At 39.0% G+C, this 10,930-nt stretch overlaps 1 pseudogene across 1 annotated transcript; it reads right to left on the reverse strand.

The window, feature by feature from the left end:
• Positions 1-6,709: 6,709 nt before the first annotated feature.
• LOC103420575 (receptor like protein 27-like) lies at positions 6,710-9,454 on the reverse strand (annotated as a pseudogene). The gene has a single exon (XR_011582629.1). The product of XR_011582629.1 is annotated as a receptor like protein 27-like (transcript).
• Between the last annotated feature and the right edge of the window lie 1,476 nt (positions 9,455-10,930).

A 10,930-nucleotide genomic window follows, 5' to 3' on the forward strand; every position in this document is an offset into this window, starting at 1 on the left:
ATATAAAATTAATAAAAATATAAAATATTAATAAAATAAAAAGAAAAATTAAAAAAATTGTAAAACCCAGGCTTTGAACTCAACGACTTTTGCTGGAGTTCATCGTCGAGGTTGATGAACACCCACAGACAAATGGCAGAGATCCAGTCCCTCCTCCGTCGTAGCTGCCGCCGCACCCCACACCGCCTTTGCCCCCACGCACTCGCGATCCTCCTCCTTCCACTGGCGTGCCCAGATCGCACGATTTGGGATTTTTTTTTGGGGGGGGGGGAGGAGAGAGAGAGAGTTTGGTTATGGAGCGGGGAAGATCGGGATCGTTGATGGAGGCTGAGGTGGGTGGGATAGTGAAGATGGAGGAAGATAGGTGGCGGTGGGGTGGTGAAGATGGAGGAAGAGAGGCGAGGGGGTGCGTTGGGGGGGGGAGGACACAGGTGGAAATGAAGGGCTTTTGGAATGGTGCGTTGGCACCATCTAAAAAGAAGAAGAAAAAGAAGGGCTTTTGGATTGGTGCGTTGGCACCATCTGAAAAGAATAAGAAAAAGAAATGGTGCGTTGGCACCATCTGAAAACAAGAAGAAAAAATGTTTGCCAAAAAAAAGAAGAAGAAGAAGAAGAAATAATAATAATAATAAAAGTTTTGGAATGGTGTGCTGCACCATGTGAAAAGAAAAAATAAAAATAATTTTTTAATAGAAAATTGTATAACGAGACTGATTAAAAATTCTATCTGAAATTACAAATAAAATTATTTTGTATTATTTAAAAAAAACTAATATTTTATTGCGAATTGCCAGGGGGGAGGGCTCCCATGCTGAAGATGCAAAGGGCAGTTACTGTTCATTAAGGGCAATTATTGTTCATTTGGTGGATTGAATAGTGAATTGCCTGGGGGAAGGGCTCCCACGCTGGAGTTGCTCTAAAGGGGTTGGAGAGGACCAATCAGAGAGGAGATAACCTCATTTATTGGTGGAAAAACCCAATGAGAAAGGGGGAGAGAAGGCCCAGTTGGCTGATCCCACACATGATCCGCATGCAACCTGGTCTCTAACCCGGTTCCCTCACCAAATTTTCTGACGCCATTCCAATGAACTGAGATGGCCCACTACCAGCAAACGGCTCAGCGGCTTCCCATCTTGCAATTCCACATCAACTCGACTCGATTTGGCCCTGAGTTCACGATGAATAGAGTTGTTGGGGTTCCTTGAGCGCACTAAGGTGATCTCATCGTGGTCGTGACTTTCGTCATTGTCCACCACCATCATCTAACTCATTTCGACGTCATGAAAAATACCCAAATAAAGATCGAAGCATTGGAGGTCGGGTGACGTCGAATCGACAATCACACGTTTCTAGGGTTTCCAGTGCACCATGTCGAAATTTAGGTGCTTCTCAATCGAATTGGACCTCAGCCCAGGTATGAAAATTCATCCGTGTGACTTGTTGTACCAGCCTCTGCAATTAAAGGACGATCGAAGATAGTTGGAAACTTAGGTTTCAGTTCATCGAAAACACTGCCCGTGGCGGCACGTGGGGGACTTTGGCATATTGGATTTTTGGACAGCCAGACATCCTCAATATCTTGGGTCAAGTTCCAAGTCTGTTTGTTGAACATTATTCGACGGTTTGATTATTTTGATTTAGACGAATTGTATCGCCGTTCGAATTTTGTAGTTGATGTCAATCTGACTGTTGGATCACTATGAAATTTTAATATGTTATTGTATGTAGTATATGAGGACCGTAGAGACTTTGATGGGCTTGTGTTTTAAAGAAACGAGTCCAAACTTTCATGTCCCTTGTTGAAAAGAAAGTCCTAGGGAATTAGGGGTGGGCACGGTTTGGTTCGGTGCGGTTTTGAGTGAAACCAAAATCAAAACCAAATTTTTTTGTGGTTCAGTTCGGTGCGGTTTTGAAGCCAAAACCGAAATGAAACCAAACCGTTTGGTTTGGTTCGATGCGGTTTCAAACGGTTTCGGTTTGGTTTTTAAGAAAAAATGTACAATTTGCAATTTAACATATTAATAAGCATTTCCCAATAGCAATAGGAAAAAGACATTTGTTATGTAAACAATTAGCATGTTGCATGTAGTTGTGATGTTAAAACATGTTTGTGCAACAAAAGGGTGTCCCTTACAATGTTTATCATAAAACAAGTTGAATAAATTTGAATTCATTAAACATGAGCGAAACTGTGATACTAGAATATGTGATATCATGCTTCAAATGAGTGGACTTTATTAGATCATTGTTCGACTCTTGATAACAAGATTAGTCCACCATTGTACATATATGTGTGTGTGATGGTATAAAATAACAAAGGTCCTTCAAGTTAATGAACGAAAGAAAGTGATGAATGATGATATTCTAGTGTGGTTGAGTCCTATACTAAGTGTATGAATTCTAACAAACAACCAATTAAAACATGAAATATAATATGGACATTTAATTAAATGTTTATTAATATTTGCGGTGCGGTTCGGTTTCAGTGCAGTTTTCAAAAGCCAAAACCAAAACCAAACCATTTTCTATGTTGCGGTTTGGTTTCAAAACCGAAACCGTTTCAAAACCGCAAAACCAAACCGTTTGGTGCAGTTTGATTTGGTTCGTGTTTCGGTTTCGATTTTCGGTTCTAAGTGCCCACCCATATAGGGAATGCTTTGTTCTTCTTCTTACAACTCATGGATGCTTGGTCTGGTGTTATGTGAGTGCTTACAGTGCTGAAAAGATGCTTCCTTAGGTGTTAATGGAGTGTTTCCCTAGGCATTAATAGAGTATTTCTCTAGGCACTGACGATTGTTTCCCTGGGCACTGACGAGTGTTTTCCCTTGGCGTTGATGGAGTGTTTCCCAACCCTAACGACTATTTCCCTATGCGCTGATGGGTGTTTCTTGCATTGATTCTGGGGGCTTTGAAGAGTATTTGTTAAACTAACGAACATTGTAAACAACTGAGTAATCACAATACGTTATGACTTGAATGAATGATGCATGGTGTGAAAGCTAAAAGGTTACTAGTTTGGCATTAAAGAGAGGTTGTTCTTGGCTATATGGTATCACAACAGCTAATCTAGGGTTTCTAATGGTTTGGTGGTTTTGCAGGAGTTAAGGAAGATTATTGAAAGGCTCGGGATGAAAGGAAGACTTCTCTCTAAAGAACCAGTGTTTCCTACACTTAGAGGAAGCTTGCTTTACATGGTGCATTCTTGCCCTTGTCGTTCTTCTTCCCTCGCGTGGTTTTGTCTTTCTCCCATTTACAGTGTGATGCATTGTATTTATAGAAACAAGGATCCTTTTAGGCTCCAATTGGAGAATCTCTTAGTTTCTTCTCCTCTTCTAATCTTCCTTCATATTTCCATGGCTACAGCTACAAGTTTTCTTTTTGGTATAACACTGCAGAGGCTAGGAGCCCCGTGAAGCCTATTTGAGCACACTGCCCAAAGTTTTTCCTTTCCTAGACCAAGTCTCACAACATCTTTCCTAGACCAGTCCCACAACATGCATCCATATTTAGTAACGCTCCTCCCTACTTTCCTTTGAAATAATTCCCAGATTCAAAGGTTTAAACCTACAAATACTAACATGAATTACATCGTATAACAGCTCAAATTCGTCAACTGACCAAGCACTCTAAAATCTATAATTTACATCCTATTTTGCATCCCAACCTTGTATCAATTGTCTTTGGTTGGAAAGTGATAGTTCTAGTGTTATTTATGCTCTTCAATCATCTGATTTTGATCCTCCTTGACCTCTTCATACGCAATGGTCTATTTGTTTGGATCGCATTCGGAAAATGACTTTCTACGCATCTCACATATATCGAGAAGGAAATCTTGTTGCGGACAATTTTGCTAACATGGGCTTGTCTTCTCCATCTTTAACATGGCATGATTCTCCTCCGATGGCGGTTCGTGCTGCTCTGTTTTCTGACTATGTTGGCTTGCCTGGTTACTGCTTCTCAAATTAATGTGCATGTCGGCATCCAGGTTTGTCTCACTTTTTTTTTCTCCTATCTTTATGGTGTTGTTTGACTTGTTTTGCAGGTTTAGACCTTCATGTTTGGTTCTACAGGGGTTAGGTTTCATATCCCCCCTCATTTCTTTGTATCATTCTCGTTTTTTGTTTCTAGAATGGTAAGGTTTTTGTCCCCCCTTCTTTCTAGTGTATTCCTTTTTGTTGTCTCTGTTTTTTGGAGGGGTAAGGTTTATGTCCCCCTGAGTAGGTGTAATTTGTTTTTTCGTTATCAATAAAATTACCCTCGTACCGTCGATGTTTTCCTAAAAAAAAAAAAAAAGGTAAGGAGTAGGAACAACCATCTTCTAAACCCCTACTCAATTTTTAGATCACGATATTTCGATATTATCGCGATATGAAATCCAAAAATACTTGAAATTTTCTGAAAAATTTCAATTTTGCGCATAGAGGGATTCGAACCCCTCCCATTTGACTCCTTAACGCCTTAACCACCATATCACTTATGTTTTTGTGATAATATGCTAAAATATTTATATATATGGTTTTGTTTTGAACTTCTTTTATTAATTACTACATATTTTCTACACTCACAATTTTTGCCAGCTCGCTATATAATCAACTTAAATCAGTTAAATCCATCATGCAATGCATTTCCTTCCAATTTTTTGTGATAAACTAATAGATAATTGACTAAATAAACATCCTGCAAAGTTTCAATAAAAATTTCCAAGTTTTTCTTACAATTTCCGTGGTTTTTATTTAATTTTTATCGATATCGATAATATCCCGATGTTTCAGTGTTTTTGGACTACCGATATTTCCGATATCATCGATATTTTATATCTTGCTTGCGAGCAATATTCAATATTTGACTTTACCAGAAAGGGATTGTGGGTGCTCACATCACCATCAATCATTTCAGCTTTTATATGTACGTCTTTGATCTTATAACAATAATTTGGTTCAAAACAATATTTGAGGCAATAGTTCTAACAATAATCTTTCATCTCTATTATGTTAATTAACGCATAAGTTCCTAACACTTGCAACTAAAATAATAAAAGATAATGAGTTCTTATTTAAATTAATAAATAATTTCATGTTTAGGCATCTAATTTCTTCTTCAACTTCATGTTTTAGCTTCTCATCATCATATTATTGTCGCCTTTGAGTTTTTATTGGGATCGCTTTGAGCCACTTTAGCTTTCTAGCTGCTGGCATCAATGTAATGACACGTTTATGAGTTTATTCAATCAAATTTATCTTCTGACAGAAAAAGAAAAAACTAAAGTTAATAAATACAGCTGACTTAATCCTAATATTGAAAATATTTTGTGGCATTTATCCAACGATAGGATTGAAAACACGCCCTTATTCGTTGTTTATATGACATGTAAATCCAGTTGTCCTGGGTATGACTTCCATGCAAGCAAAGATAATCCAACTAAGTACTTCTTCACACACAGAAATTAATTTCACAGTTGGATTGAATTCGTAACTTCAAGTTTAGTAGATGTCAGACCAAAGTTCACCTCAGAAAACGCGATCACTTGATGCTTCATACTTCATATCCGATTTCTGGTCCAAGTCCGACATGACAAATGCTAATGAAAGCGGAAAGCCCTTGCAAGTTTGCAACCGAGTCCAAAGTCCACATTCTCTACTTTTAATTGAGTCCAAATTCTTCAGCCCAATTCACATACAACCCAAAACCCAACCCACAAAAATTGAAAAATATTGTGGGGAAATAGGAAAGGTCCTTTCTCGGTTTCCCAATTTTCCTGCAAAATTTGGATGTGCGGGAAAACATGTTTAGGGCTCACTGCTCTCACACGCAGACCCATCCCAATTTCTCCTATCATTCGCCCCACAAAACCCAAATCCCAAAAATACCCAAAAGATTTGTGGTATTTGCGAACAACGGCAACGGGTTGGAGCAGGATTCGAATTCCAAGGAGAGGGTAGAAGAGAAAGGCAAAGATGAAGGAACTGGATCCGACGGTGGTGGCAGTGACGATGATTTGGGCAAGAATCAACGGCCTTTATTCGGCAATATCAGATGGGGTGATCTCCTACTGGACCCAGATCCTAACGACGTCTTGGCCGTCGGATTGACTGGGCTGCTGACGTGGGCGAGTGTGCGGGTGCTGTCCATCGCATTGGCTATGCTTGTTGCTGCTGGTTAGTATTCCTTCATTGCTGCTGTTCTTCCTTCATTCTCATTACCCTTCTTTGGCTCACTCTACTTCCAATTTTACCCCCAAACTTCTGGAAAAACAAATAAAGGGTTTTTGAACCTTAATTCTTAAAAAAGATTAAACTTTAATAAAAATCTGAAGTTAAATTACATATTCATTTTAATCCTTTAATGGGTACATAATTCAAATTTATATTGTATTTTTTTAATATTTAATAGATATCTTATTTAACGTCGTCACATAAATTTCAAATTTGTTATTATACGTTTTTTAATTTTTTAATTTTGTTTAACTTCTTTTAATCAGTGTACCTAAACGTTTGTATCATAATTTACTGAATTAATATACTAAAATGTCCGTACTTGAATATATTGTAATGAATTAGTGACACATAAGAAAATATGCGAATTAGTGACACATAATAGATATTAGATAACTTGGATATTTCATATGTGAGTTGATGTGTTTTTGCTTGACTAGCATCTTTGGCAGTTAAACTGTTTCTAATATGTAGCTGTTGATAAATTTGGGTTTACATTCGATAGAATTATGAATTCTTGTTCTATTAAATAGGGGTTGATAGCTGTTGTACAATGCCGCCTCTCTGGGTTTGTACCTTTTGTGGAACTAATATACCATATTACAAAAGGAAGACATAACATTAAAAAGGAGTACAACGAAATAATATAAAACAAGCAAAAAACAACACCAAATGCATAACCTTATAGTGGACTTACGAAGTTCCTATCATCAGCTTGATGGTTTTAACAATCTCAACAAACCATTCATGCTTCTTTGTGATCACCACATCAGAAAGAACAACTCCCACTACCAACCCACTTCCGAGACCAGCCAAAACAAATTTCCAATCAAATTCAAACGAGCCTGAATCATTTTCTTCGGTTTTTGAAGGTGACAGGTGAGGAGCCTTAGGATCTCCGCATTTCTTTGGCAAAGGATCACCACACAATCCAGGGTTTCCTTCATATGAACTGCTATTGAATGAAGTAAGTTGGGTTCCATGCGGTATTGGACCTGTCAAACTGTTGTTAGAGACAATGAATACTGCAAGGAATGTAAGCTGCGTGAGGCTTTGAGGGATTTGTCCTGAAAGCTTGTTGTGTGAAAGGTCCAGTGATTCAAGCCTTCTTAAATTCCCGAAAGATGATGGGATGGGACCCGTTAGGAGGTTACCAGATATATTGAATGACACCAACCCCTCTAGGTTCCCAATAAATTCAGGAATCCTCCCTTCAAATTTGTTGCTTGAGATGTCAATCACTGCAAAAGCTTCTTGAATCTTCGTATAATATCTCTCCACACTTTTGCTAGTTATCGTGATTGAGTAAAATTCATAAAAGATTAGCTGAAGACTAGGAGTGTCGATAGTTGTGTCTACCTTCATATATGTTGACTGGTTTCGAGTGACACCCCTCATGACATTCCCGGAAAACATGTTTTGAGATGGAAACTTGCCTCTGAAACTATTAAAAGACAGATCCAGAATTCGCAACTCAGGAAAATATTCAACATTGTCCTGATCAGGTTCCTCTATCGGACCGTAGAACGCGTTGGATTGCATTGCCAAAAGTTTTAACTCTGGAAGAGCCCCCAACCAAAAGGGAAAAACATCGCTGAATTTATTGTATGACAGATCAATAAACTCAAGTCTTATGCAGTTCCCCAAAGACCTTGGTAGTTGCCCTCGCAATTGGTTATGACTAACATCAATCAACCTCAGACTGCTTGTGTTGGTGTGTGTTTCAGGAAGAAAGCCGCTGAAAGAGTTGTTTCCAATTCTTAGAACTCGCAGATCAGCGCTGAAGTTTCCGAGACAGGGGGAAGCATTCCACTCATATTGTTGTTGGAGAGATCAAGGAGCTGAAGAGAAGTCAGACTGCAGATCAATGGTGAAATTGTTCCATTTAGATTGTTGTTTCCAACACGATAGTGAACTGTGTGTGGTGGAGGAATCGGTAGCGGCCCATGTAGCAGGTTATTCTTGAGCCCTAAAACTTGTAGGTTAACCCAAGGAAAGGCATCTGAAGGCTGGACAATGCTTGAAAGGAAGTTGTGAGAAATCTCCAGGTACGTCATAGTCTTTGTGCTTGTGTTCAACATCCATTTTGGTACTTCGCCATGCAAATTGTTGGTGGAAAGGTCCAAGAACTCCAATGTTTCTCGATACTGCAGGAAACTTGGGAACTCTCTTATGTTGCACGAACCCAATCCTAGAAATTTTAACTTTGGAAGTAGGCTTGCATTCATACTTTCTGTTTCTGTAAAAAATTTCAACCTGTTACGAGCTAGGTACAACTCGACGAGCCCTTGTAACTTATGAAACATCACGTGGAACTCCACCGTACCAGTCAGATTATTATCAGTTAGATCTAATGCCTCGAGATTGACAAGATCGGATAAGGAATTAGGAATTGGACCGGTTAACTGATTGGAATACAGATAAAGTAGTGTGAGGTGGGTGAGATTTCCTAGAGAAGGAATTGGACCGGTTAACAGATTTCGAGACAGAGAAAGTCTTGTGAGGTGGATGAGATTTCCTAGAGAAGGAATTGGACCGGTTAACTGATTCCGAGACAGAGAAAATTTTGTGAGGTGGGTAAGATTTCCTAAACAAGGAATTGGACCGATTAACTGATTGAAGGACAGATTAAGTACTGTGAGGTGGGTGAGATTTCCTAGAAAAGGAATTGGACCGTTTAACTGATTCCAAGACAGATCAAGGGACGACAATTTGGCTAACTGTGAAATTTGGGATGGGATTTGGCCAGAAAATACAGACATAGAGAGATTAAGATACACGAGCCTTGGGAAATTCCTAATGCTAGTAGGAATTCGAGAGTAGTTGAAGTTGTTGTCAGCGAGGTTTAGCGCTTGAAGCTGAACAAGCTGGAAAAGGCTGCTGTTGGAGTTGATAGAGCCCAGGAGACAGCTGCTACTCAGATCAAGGCCAATCACATGACCCGTCCTCCCGTCACACACAATGCCATCCCATGCACAGCAGTTGCCATTTCGTCCTTCAGCTAGTTTCCATTGCGAAGTCTTTGGATAAGCGTCATCAAGATCCGAGGCAGATCTGTTAATGATGAAGCTTTCCTTGAATTGCAGCAAGGCAGACCTCTCCTCGTCGTGACAAGATTGCTGCAATGAGGAAACTGATGAGCTAACAACCACGAGATGAAACAACAGAAGTTTTGAAAGTATATAACACATATTGGACACAAACAAGCACCGGCGGAATCCCATTGTGTTTTGTTTGATCTGCACTCTTTAATATTAGCATGGGAGTGAGGTTGAGAGAGAGGCTTTTAATAGACTGGTGGTAGGCTTTCCGCACGTTAGTGTGTAAAACTTTTCTAAAATGAAATTGTTGTGTTTGGCTCATACATTTGTTAGTAATTATGAGTCATGTGTTAACAACAATGAAATGACCTGTGTTTGCTTTCGGTGGAAATATCACATGGTGTGGGTTGCATGAAAGTTGCAGACAAAGTAAAAGCAAAAGTTTGGTGGACATCATCATGAGTAAAAACATAATGATGATGTCTTGCTTTTACTTTAATGATGATGTTGATGGAAAAAGGGAAAGTTGATTCCTTTTTCTTTTGCTATTTATTTTTGTTAAGAACCGAAGGGAGAGTATTCGGCTCTCTCCTGAGAAAGCATCAGAGAGCATCCAAGGGGGAGAGCATTCGGCTCTCCCATGGGAAAGCATGGGCATGGGTGAGAGAAAATCAAGAGAGCTAGAGTGAAAAGTATTCTAGTGAAAGAACTCTTGGGGTAAAGTGAGGCTCTTGGGAAAATTCTATGAGTGGGTGTGCAAGGGATTTGGGATTGTGTTATGTTGATTTAACTAATGTGTACTTGTACTGTTATTCTCATAGAGAAGAGCAATATCTCTCCGGGGATGTAGGCAGGATTTTTGCCGAACCTCGTAAATTTCTCGGTGTCTTTATTTCTTGTATTTTATTCTGTTCAACTGAGTGTGATTTTGGTGAGGTTGTAATTTGAATCTCGTTTCCGCACTAATGAACGGACCAAGGCACAACAGAAATGTGTATCACGATTGGTAGGGTTCCATCGTTTTTCCACTGTCTACTAATGCATTAAACTGAAAATATGAGTTTAGCTTTTGAAATTTAATTTTCTCCACATCCGAAAATTCATTAATTATGTTTGACTTTACACAATTAAAAATTTTTGATGCCTAAAATACTCCTATTTGAATGTTTGATGTACACAATTAATTCTACACCATGTTTGATATCACATGGTGTGGGTTGCATGAAAGTTGCAGACAAAGTAAAAGCAAAAGTTTGGTGGACATCATCATGAGTAAAAACGTAATGATGATGTCTTGCTTTTACTTTAATGATGATGTTTGTGGAAAAAGGGAAAGTTGATTCCTTTTTCTTTTGCTATTTATTTTTGTTAAGAACCGAAGGAAGAGTATTCGGCTCTCTCCTGAGAAAGCATCAGAGAGCATCCAAGGGGGAGAGCATTCGGCTCTCCCATGGGAAAGCATGGGCATGGGTGAGAGAAAATCAAGAGAGCTAGAGTAAAAAGTATTCTAGTGAAAGAACTCTTGGGGTAAAGTGAGGCTCTTGGGAAAATTCTATGAGTGGGTGTGCAAGGGATTTGGGATTGTGTTATGTTGATTTAACTCATGTGTACTTGTACTGTTATTCTCATAGTGAAGAGCAATATCTCTCTGGGGACGTAGGCAGGATTTTTGCCGAA

The sequence above is a fragment of the Malus domestica genome, chromosome 07, assembly GCF_042453785.1.
Source record: "Malus domestica chromosome 07, GDT2T_hap1".
NCBI classification, from domain to species: Eukaryota; Viridiplantae; Streptophyta; class Magnoliopsida; order Rosales; family Rosaceae; genus Malus; species Malus domestica.